General features: G+C 37.9%; 1 protein-coding gene across 6 annotated transcripts in view; it reads right to left on the reverse strand.

Annotated features, from left to right (window-relative positions):
• The window catches only part of Nfib (nuclear factor I B), a 213,029-nt gene that overhangs the window by 40,540 nt on the left and 160,473 nt on the right, over positions 1–12,016 (reverse strand). The gene's annotated exons all lie outside the window — the stretch shown is intronic.

Below are 12,016 nucleotides of genomic sequence, written 5' to 3' on the forward strand. Positions count from 1 at the left end.
CAGAGGCACTGTGGCACTGGCTGTTATATTCCCAGCCTCCGGTGCAGAGTATTGTTCTCCTCTGCCTCAGGTTAAGGACAGCAGCCTCCATGTTGTGCCAGTTCCAAAATGTGCATAGGGATAACAGGAGGTCTACAAAACAAAGTATTCAAAAGTGGTGGGACAACACAAAATGCCTAAGTAGTCCAAATGATCTATGGTGAGGGGAATAATGATCTGGAAGGAAACATACAAGCCAAGTCTGGATTACAAGCACTCATGTCTGGATGTTATAGAGGGGCAACATATGATAAATAGATAGACTATAGATAGAATATATCCTCCAGAAACTACGTGGAGTTGGAATATCTATAGCACACTCATTATGGAGGCCCACTTTTTAAAAAAGGCATGATTTGTGATTAATATATTCATTTCACAAATATGGATTAGAGAACTAATTTATGGCAGAAACAACACCAGTTTCTGGGGATACAACTGTGAACTGGATTTCCTCTCTGCTTCTATAAAGTGAAACATCCAGTGAGGGAATATAAAGAAGTAAAGACGAATCATAAGATACTGCCGACCATGCCATGATAAGTATGCATGGTTCCATTCACCCATTCCATAAATAAGTAGCACTTCCAAAAAGCAAAAGTGGTTTAGAAAAGGCAGTGACTTAATAGTGACTCTTATGTTTACCTCTGTCTACAGGTTAATTTTAAAGAACTGAAGCTGTGTAAGTCAGTTTTCTAAGTCTTCTTAGAGTGGGTGATGAAGTGCAGCACATGTCATGTAAGGAAGAGCTCTCTGTGTATTCAGAGGCAGAAGAGCCATTCTGGCTACACTGCTTTCAAAGAACAACAAGAGCTCCAAAACTACTACAACTATCAGTCAAACTCACCTGAGTATCTTTTCATAGCGAGACAAGTCAAATAGTATTACTATAAAAATGTAAGATTGTGAGTGACTTTGCCATATTTAGCTTACTGATCTAAAACTTTTCTTGGTCCAAATGATACCCTCAGCTTCTGTAAGCAGTTGTTAAAAGCCGACTTTTTAAGGGAGTCCTCTTGTAGACATGGGCCTAGTCATAGCAGTATTTCCATGTGCAGACCACAGAGGATTACACAAGACAGACAGCAGAAGCGGAGTGAGAGTGGCCATCCACAGGGTGAAAAGGACGATAAACTACCTCCCGTTTAACAACAAAAATAACTCAGAATAAGGACAAGATTGAGAAGGAGTACTGGTTGAAGCAGAAGGGTTGACATTAGACAAAGCAGGAGAATGCTAGAATTTAGTTTCATTTCTTCATCTTCCCATTAAGTTAAATTAATTCTGAGGCCATTAATCAATAAAGAAATACTGCTATGTGGGATGGAAATAGCACTAAGCTAGCACTCAGAGGCAAAAAGTGAATTTCTCTCAAAGGATAATACAGCAATGGACTGGGGGGAGGCGAGGTAAGAGGACAATTATGCTGGGACCTCAGGGCTGGGTCTCTAGACATTACATTTTAACTATGTTTTGAACTTGTATTGTTTTGATTTTATTTTGTTTTGAAAGTCTGTGGTCTAATAGGCATTCTACCTAAGAATGACATCATTGCTATTTTTAATGCACTCATATACTATATAAAGAGTGTTTGGGGACTGAAAATATGGGAGAGATGGCTTTCAGTGGCCTTTCTGTCGAGAAAAACAAATGCTGTGCTTTTTGCAACCTACTGTTCCCCAAGAAGGAAGAATAATACATAAAAAGATTAAATTGAAAATTAGCTGAATAACAAAGCTGGGTAATGTATAAATATATAATAAGTTGAATGATAATACATACATAATAAAGGGTAAGTTGAATAATACATAAGATAATGTCACTGAAGAGAAAGAAAGACAGTGAAGACGAGAGGTAGCTGGTGCTTCTGGAAGAACAGAGCAAAAAAAGCTCACAACTGGTGAGGAAGAAGCAAAACGAAGGCCTGACAAGGTACAAGTTTTATTTATGAAGAACTCATTTATAAATGAAATGACTTCACATTGGAAAACAGTCCCAAAATTTGACCATCTTTCTGTTTTTTTCTAGATTATATATTTTTACATACACGTGTGTGTGTGTGTGTGTGTGTGTGTGTGTGTGTATGGTATGTATGTATGTATGTATGTATGTATGTATGTATGTATGTATGTAAATATAGACAGGGTCTTTTTATATAGCCCTGGCTGGTCTTGAACTCTGAATCCTTCTTCTTCAACCTTTCAAAGGCTTGGATTCCATACATACACAAGTATACTTGGCACCAGACTTTGCACTTGCCTCAGTCTGAATTTGGAATGTTAACAGTATACTTGGTGGTGGAAGGAATGTGCTTCCAGCCTTCTCTCACTCCTAGTGTGTGATGTTTTTGCCACTTATTAAATTACATTCCTACTCTCTCATTCTACTCACAGAACACCACCTTGTTCACCTTGACACACAGGCAAACCATAATCCCCCTTGGGAAAAATTTTGAGGTTTACAGCCAGCACAATGGCTCAGCAGGCACTGGCATTCATATCAAGCCCGATAATCTGAATCTCATCTCCAGAACTCACATAATAGGAGAGAGTTGGCTACTGTAAGTTTTCCTCTGATAACCATATGCAGGCCAAGGTCTGCACAAATATATACAAGAAATAAATAACTGTAAGAAATTCTGAGGCCTAGATTTCATTAGCAATCTTAATCTAAATCTTATATTACTTGATGACTAATTTTTTATCTGTTCCACCATATATATATATACATATATATGTATATATATGAATATTGTACAAACATATGTATATGTAATATACACATATATACATGTGAATGTTATGGGAGGTCATACTACTTAGGAATGAATGTACTAGAAATATAGGATTCAAAGAAAAGGTAAAGCAGGTATCATGTCTAGGTATCTTGTTTTCAAATCTCTTTTATGTGAGAGAAGCTTTGTGACAGGATATTCACTATGTGACAGGATGTTCACTATGTGACAGGATACTCACTATGTGATGGGATATTCACTAGCAGCACAGTAAGCAAAACCAACCCAAGATGGTTAGCTTCAAATCCACATTCCATTAACCACAATAACAATGTATTGTGTGAGAAAAAAATATATTTTCAATAAAAGGAAAAAAGTAAAGTTTATAATGGATAATGATTTAACAACAACAAAAAAGTGGTTAAAGAAACCAAAAGGGAGACATCAAAGCCAACCACTGAGCATCCCCTAAGTATGAGGGGTTCGGCTGCTCATGTGCTTGTGAGGCTCGAAATCCAGCTAAAGGGGCAAATGTGAAAGACAGATTTCATGAAATAATTATAACCATGGTAATATCAGGTTGGACCAAAGATTCATGTTAATGACAAAAGTCTAGGGAGGCTAAGTCTTCAAAAAAGAAAGATTTGTGTTGAAGGTACCGCTCTTTACTGTCCACACCTGTGCTTTGATTCATAATTGGACAATTAGCTATGGCTTTAGAACTAATTATATAGTGAATTATAAAATAAAATGCCTCTAAACCAAAAAAAAAAAAAAAAAGTTTGAGTCAGCCACTGATAGAAGTTCACATGGACTTAAGCCTATCTTTAAACAAGTATTTTGCAAACCAAGTTATAATTTTGACTAGCTATGCTGTGAGTTCTTGGCACTGTAGCATGCACACATCCTAAGCTCTGATGTGTCATTCATTTCACAGCATCACTTCAAAGAGATAAAGGCTTAAGCAAATAAGGAGTTAGGTCAACTCATCTCCCAACAAGGTAATTTCAGCTACAGAAGGAGCGAGCTGCAGCGAGCGCAGCGTATGTACTCAGCTCGGCAGCAGCTTGCACAAATGGTGCTCCAGATGTATATCTGTTCAAGTCAGCCCAAGGCAACAATTTTGATCGATTCTAATGTGATAAAATGCTGCAGGGAAAGTGTGCAGAAATGTGTTTACGTCAGCCCTTAATTAAACTGTTGTTCACTTCCAAAGAACCCTAGGAAACACTAATGAGACATGAGTTTTGGCAATTTCTTCATCAAAGCAAAGACCCCCTTCCTCAGTCTGTAGCAGCCTGTCATCTAAGTTGCTCCCGGGATAAATGTCACATGGCACTCCAATCACTTAGCCACCTGTTAGCAGAACTTCGGTAAAGTCAACTAGTGATCTAGGGCAAGCTTGAACAGCCACCTTTAACACCTGCCTGCCGGGGACACCTGCTCTGTTCTCACACTCTGGAACAAGATGCTAGCCTCTCCAATATGTTCAAGTACACTAAGGTTACCAGTCCAATTGCTGGAGCCTACCTATAAAACAAACCATTTTCTTTTCTCAGAAAACTCCTATTCTTCCCTATGTATAACACTTCAGATTTGTGGCTGTTTCAAATTAATTATGTAAAAGCACACGAGAGACCCTACATTTCTGGTAGCTGCTATTTTTAGCTTAACATGACACTAAATTATAACATAATAATAGCTGTGCCAGTTCTATGGCTTAGAAAAACATATTTCTATGTAACAAAGAAGTAATTGCATCTAAGTGTTTTAAAAGTTTGATTATTTTACATATTTCTCAGCCTCCTTACTTACTTGTCAGACTCATAAACAAGTTTAACTTTATGCATATGAACTTTATGCATATCAGTCAACATTGGCTGTCTTCTCATTTGCTGGTATTGAATGCTAATGTATGTTTTATTTCTCTGCTTAAAAAGCTATAATCATGGCTTATAATATCTTCTTTGTTTTTTTACATTATTAAGTTGTTGAGCATTTTAAGACATCTCTCCCCTCATCCTACCCTCCCTTTCTCTCTCTCTCTCTCTCTCTCTCTCTCTCTCTCTCTCTCTCTCTCACACACACACACACACACACACACACACAGAAATATGTGTGTGTGTATGTATGTATGTATGTATGTATGTATATATTTCTCCCTATAAGAAAATCAAGATACAGTACAAAAACAGCTTGGAAACATCTATGAACTTTGACCCTGTGGTATGATGCAAGTCAAAAAAAAACAAAGCTCCTATGTGGGAACATTTAGCTCAAAGGCCATTTGCTGACAGGAATTTGACAAGATTATATTATGGTAACATCTTACTAAGTTGTTAAGTCTCTCAGAGTTCTCTACTTTTCCTTATATCTTGGACTTTTATAGGTATTAGAGTTTTATACATTTTTTAAAAAGTTTTATAGGCTTAAACAACTGTGGTGAACACTGAAAATCTCTTCAGAGACTAAACTCAGTTTTGGATGGAGGCATAGGTGGTCAACACATCCATTACTCCATTGAAGCTGTCAAGCAACACACAACACTAAAAGTGAAAGATGAGCTATCAGCTACAATGGGGCACTTCTGCTTTCCATTAAAATGCTGAGTGGAAGCTGAAAGACAATATAAAAAAGATGAACTATGTGCATAAAATAATAATGTTATTTAGAATAGATGAGATAATAAATGAGAGGCTCCCAAATCAAGTGTGTGGGATGGTTTCTGGAGCTGGAATCTGGTATTTTTACTTCAGGCCACAAATCCACAGTCAACTTTGAGACAAGGAAATGGCTTGGGCTCCGTGCCCAGAGGAAAGGTGAAGGCAGAGAACATGGTTTGCCAACTAAATGCTGAGACAGACCACAGTTTCTCCTCCTGTGATTTTGCCTTGGGGAAGATAAAGTTGAGGAGAGAAATGTCTACCTGTTATTTACAGTGCCATAAACGTTATGTAAAACCTCACAGTCAGCAAAGCTAGGCTGAAACAGCCTGATGATTATTTCAGACTCGTTCCAGAGCTCAGATGTATTTATTTCAGTTGCTTTCCCTGTGATGACTGACAGATATTTTCTTTCGCAAGGTTCACCTATTGATCAAATAGTGCTGGCAGGAAACTTGCCCTGGAGGATAAAGAAAGGAAAGGGGAAGAGAGGAAAAGAGGAAGAGAGGGAGTAAGAAGAACAGGGAGAGAGGGGGGAGAGAAAGAGGGATGCGTGAACACAGTAGGCTATGTCTTTACTTAAAAGCTCAGCACAATTCCAATGTGCTTTTCTACTTTCTCGATTTCTTTCACAGTAAAATGGAGCTATGCAAGCTCATAGGAAGAAAAGATGTGTTGTAGTCCCACCTAATTTAAAACGATTATTTAAAAAGGCGCAGGGCACAGTAAAACACCAGAGACACTATTTCAGAAATACATTTCACCAGACAGACATCAAAATTGTTCACAGAGTGATTTTCAGTATTTCTCCTGTGAGGGAAAAGATAAACTAGTTATGCACTAGAGGAATAGGTGGGAACTGATTGAGATTTTTCTGTATTCTCTGTCAATCTATCAAAAAGGCTTAGAAATGGACATAAAACTAAACCAGGTGTTTTTCAGTAATATGCATCTATTTTACAGTAAGATGTATCTATTCCCTTAAGTTTTTTTTTTTTAATTGAGCTGCTACTAGGTGACTTGCTATGATGCTACAGTTTGTTAAGGTTCAGGGACAGTGAAAGGAAACAGAAAGGAGTGGGCTTAAAGGAGCTACAGGGATGTAAAGGTTCATTAAGCTGACAGTGAGAACTCAGAATCACCTGCAAACTCAGCAGCAACAGAAACTCAAACATCTGATATCAACTGGGTATAAGGACATACACTGCTGATCCTGTCACTTAGGAGGCAGATCTGGGAGTTCAGGTTCATCCTCAGTTACACAGTGAGTCCCAGGACAGCCCAGGTTCCTAGAGACCCTATCTCACAATGAAAAAAACGAAGGTAACAAACCAACATCACACACGCACACACACACACACACAGAGCAGCAGACACTGAAAGACACCATAAGCTGCCAATATATTACAAGGGAAAACATGGAACAAAACTTAACAGAATAAAACTGCGTTTCATATAGGCCCAACAGGACAGAACCATGACTCAAGTTAAAACATATAGAAAACACATTTAAAAACTACATAGAAACTACACTTGTACTGTACAGAGGAATATTAATAAGACTCAATCCAGATTTTACTCCTGTGTGATACAATTAGAGGCAATTATTTTTATTATTTGTATTTTATAGTTTGCCTTCCCAAATTTCTTTTAAAGGGCTACTACTTTCACCAGAAGTACTAGAAATATACTCATACAAATATATCAGAAAAAAAAACTTTTAAAAAATATTTTACAAAAAAATATTAGAAATATGTTTGCAGCTCCACAGAGTGTCATATATAATACTGAGTTGACAACAATGGATCTTGTTGTGTGTCCAACATCACAACATGGGAAGGAAAGGACTGATTCTGCAAAGTTCTAAGGTGGAGCGCTAAATGGAACATTGAAAATAAGTTAAAGGCCAAACATTGTCTCTAAATCAGAGTAAAGCGAATATGTGAACGTGATTCTCTAAGGATTCTTGTAGATTTAAGTGTTCACCGTGGTAAATGTAGATAAGTACCACCGTCTACACACTCCAAGTTAACAAAATGCTCTGGGCGCTGTGAGGAGACGTGGGATTGAATCCTACTGCAGTTGCTTGATGAGGATGCCAGGTGATTCGGGGAATCTGCCATGCTCAAGGTCTCTGCTAGGCAGCCCAGCACCTCTGTGTCTCACACTCCAAAGTTAACCCGGGAAAATGGCAGGCTGCATCATGAGGGGAAGGTGTCAACTGACATCTGAATTTTTCAACTTTTAAAAAATGAAATCAGTTTTTCTTAAGGGGAAAAGCACGGTAACCTCTGTGCTAAACAAAGAAATTCCTGCTTTAAGTGTTGAGCTATTCAATCCTAATCACACTTGAGCACAGGACTTATTGTATTCTTCAACAACTTGAAAATGTTTGTGATGGTTGAAGACTCCTGTATATTTTAACCCAGGCGCAGTGGAGTAGCACGCCACTACAAGCCTGTACCTTACCATGTCTCCATTAAAAAAAAAAAAAAGTATCTAGGGCTACACCTATGTCCAGTGCAAAGCTAAAACTGAAATTGCTTTCGAACTCAAAAGTACCTTCCTGAGACAGCTTTTTAAAAAAGTTCCTGAATAATAAAAAAAACAGTGTCACGAGAATGAATACCAGAAAAATGAAATTGCTTTTTAAAAACACTTCAAACTGCTTTTGTCTACTGCCAATTTAACAGACAATTATAAAGGATCTTGAATGATGTCAGTAAACATAATTGGGAAGCAAGGGGGAAAAAAACACCAAAGGAGTATTCAGGATGCTAAGCACATTCTCTTCTCTGGTTAAGCATCAGCATAGGTAAATAAACGGCTGTGATTCAGCAGTCTCTGGGGGACATTCTAGCCATGGGGTCTTGTTAGTGTTAAGCATCTGAGAGCCATGGACTATAAAATAAAATCAATACTGTAACCTTAACTGTAAAAGTCAGAAAGATACTGGAAGTGTTCTAATTTAACAAGATTACAGATGACTTTTTGGAGTTGGACATTTGGGAAACAGCCACGCATTTAGAAACACTTATATTGCAAGACCCCCCAGGATCCTGAAGCTATGGACACTGTTGTCTTCCACACTGCAAGTTCGGGCAATTTAACTGATGGGCTAATTTAGTAGAATTACAGGAAAGGCTCCAAGTCCTAGAAATGACCTGGACCTTCATTTTCAAATAAAATCTGAGAAAGCAAACTAATTGCTTGGGAACAATTATGATTTGATATGGCTTGGCAAGTAGGAAAAAAAAATCACAAAAATTCTAAAGTCATCTGTTCAGTGCTCAATGTAAACATGATTGCTGTACATAAATTCTGTTTCTTAGAGTGGAAAAGTCATCAAAGCTAAAAAAGGCTGTGGTATTTAAATATATATTCTCCCCCCCCCCATAAATGTAAATGAAGAAAATAAAGCCATCCTGTCAATGAAATTACTGGGAAGACATATTTATTATCCTAATGGTTTTAGAAATCACGTGAAATTGATCAGTAACAAAAGCTCTATTTAGTAATGGAGCAACTACATTTTCGAGATAATGTCAATGAAACAGAATATTGTCACAGGATAATGGTCTCCTATTGCTAGGCCTCCAGTCACTTAGAGAAAATAAATGTTGCTGTCTGGCTGAGTCACTTGTTTTCAAAGTAGGAGACACTGATCCCATAACAAGGTTCTGTATAATAACTCAATCTCTATCAATCATTGGTTGTAGCAAAATGGAACAGGACAGGACATGTATTTGTGAGATCTGGGCATTCCTGAAGTATAAGGCAAAACCTTCAGTGCCTGCAAGCACATAAACAATGCAACTATTATGTTATTTAGTGAGAACATTTAAAGTAAATATTTAAAAGGTAACTTAAGAAATGGAAGAACTTTGGGTCTTTAACATACCTACATAAATGAAAGCTTAAAAACTCCACGACAAGGTAAGTGTCCTTTCTGTGAGATGCTTGAGGTCAGACGTTTGGAATTTCAGAGTTTGGGATATCGGCATACATATAATAGAGCATCTTAGAATGTAATGTAAGTCTAAACATAAATCATTTATGCACATACACCTTATACACATATCCTGAAGGCAGCTTTATGTAATATTTTTCGTGTGTGTGTTTGTGTTTAGACTAGAACCCAAAACATGAAGTCAGGTGTGGAAGTTTCCACTATGATATCATGAAGTATTTCTAGAAACATTTCAGATTTTCAAATACCAGAATACTAACACTGCCAGACTCTCTGACTACAACTGATTTAAAATCTGAAACACTGGACACAAAGAAGCATTCTTATCAAAGTTTCTTTTTCTGTAAGTATGAAAAACCCCAACCATTGCCACTATCGTTAATAATAGATGTTCAAGCCATAGGGTGGGATTTTTAATAAGATTTTTGCATTTATTTATTTATTTATTTATTTATTTATTTATTTATTTATTTATTGAGTGTACATGAGCCTGCAGAGGTCAGAGGACAACTTGCAGGCATTGGTTCTCTTTCTACTATATGGACGCTCTGGATAAAATCAGGCCTTCCAGCTGGGTGCTAAGTGACTTTACCTGATGGACCATCTCTTGGACCAGAGGTAGGATTTTTCAAAAGGAATTTAAAACTATTTTAAACTCAGCATCTCAGAGGTACTCAATAACTGATAGCCCCAAATAAAAAGAGAAGCTTGACTTAGGTATGTGTACTTTAAATTTACATGACTTCTTTAATTACTGAGAGAAGAAAGGGGGTATCTGGTAAAGGATAAACAGATACTTGAAATAAACATTTAGCAGCAAAGTTGAGATTTTTACTCAAAGAAAGAGCCTTTAATATATTATGGCATCTTAACCTCAGAGTGTATCTTAGATTAAACTAATAATGGTATCATGTGTTTTAAAAATCTATAAGAAACTCTTAGAAATATGTATAACCAAATAGCATGATTTACTTAACATATGTTTTAATTGCTAGAAAATATAAAATGCAATACTAGCAGAGCACTGTCAGTTTACATAGGGTAAGGACCCTTAAGGCTAACAGTCACCATCCGCTGTACTCCAGAGCCTCCTCACAGTCACTCCTCAAAACCGCTTCCCTTGTAACACTTTCAGTCAAAAGTGTCTAATGCCAGCATTCAGAAGTTGGTTTTTAGACACATGTATTTACATAACATAATTGTGTTTTGAGAACTCTTTCAGAACCCTGAGAAATGCACAAATTCATTTCCATTCTCTTTTTATTCTATAATGCCTAACAGGATCCATGATGAAGCTCTCCAGGAAAACCATTTGCCTGAGGAGACTTGTGAGGGAAAGACTGGGTCTCCTCTCCCTGAATAAGGCGTGTGAGCTGGAGGGAAAGTGGCCCTGTACATTTGTCTTGAATAATTAATTCGAGAGGGTTCCAGCACCTTGTGATTCGTCTAGAAAATCAAATTCTCACTGTGTGGGCTTATTGCTAGTCTAGTTACTCTGACTTTCAAAACTTCTCCAAAACATGCTTGAACCGTAAATCAATTATATAAACGGAGTTAAAGCAAAACGTTTGATTATGCTGCAGAACTCTGCAAGGCACCCCGGGACTCAGCAGCTTTGGGGCTCCTACTTGCCAATTGTCATCTGTTTCATCAAGTTATCAAACAGCTGTTATTATTTGGAACTAATTATATATTAGGGTTTTTTTTTTCCTGCAAAACTGATGCTTTTAAATCATTAAGTTTCCAGAGCACGAAACCGGAGCTCAACTTTTCCATATTAACCAGTATGGGCCCTTGGAACATACACACAGACTTGCCCCACCCAACATGCCGGTCTCCATTCAAGCACATGAAAGGCGGACAGATATCTGTTAATTAGCAGGCAACAAGAGGAATTCTAACGAGAGCCTTCAGGAACAATTTACTGTTCTCCTTTCTGTTTTGAAGATGGTCATGTGATTTTCTTTTCTTTTCTTTTTTCCACCCTCAGCAGTGTAGCTGATGGGAATAATCCACACATGGTGGGGGTCTCTGAGATTGGCTTTCTGATACCAAAGTGGCACAGAGTGGGGTGGGGGGAAGCACTCAGCTACAAATCCTGACTTCTGATACTTTCACAGGAAGCTGAAGGAAGTTTTAAAACTGGACTTATACATTAAATTCCTACCAGCTCCTATACACATTTATCCCATCAAAGGATTTTACCTCTGTCTTATATTTTTCACGTTAAAAGACATTGATATTTGAAGATTTGATTTTTGGCTGTGGTGATACCATCTCCAAGAGCACACAGAATTGGTGGTCAGTGGGTCCCCAAAGGCAGCTTTAAAGTTTTGCCTGCCAGGTCACTCCCTGCCTTCTCCAGGACTGCTTTTAACGTTAATGACTCTCAGAGAACAGCTACCCAGCCAAGCATGAAAGCCGTGGGCTCACTCAGCTTCCAAGCTCACAGAAACCTTGAGATTCCAGCCTTCATCAGACAGAAGTTTGGGCTCTGGCACTTGCCCAAAGTTGGGACTTAATGCTCCCTCTAACTCCTCCCATTGTGGGGGAGGGAGGCTTCTGAATTCACACACATAATAAGCATGCTAATCTAGTCAGCAGCCTCTC

This window comes from Grammomys surdaster, unplaced genomic scaffold, assembly GCF_004785775.1.
Source record: "Grammomys surdaster isolate TR1022 unplaced genomic scaffold, NIH_TR_1.0 125951, whole genome shotgun sequence".
Classification (NCBI taxonomy): Eukaryota; Metazoa; Chordata; class Mammalia; order Rodentia; family Muridae; genus Grammomys; species Grammomys surdaster.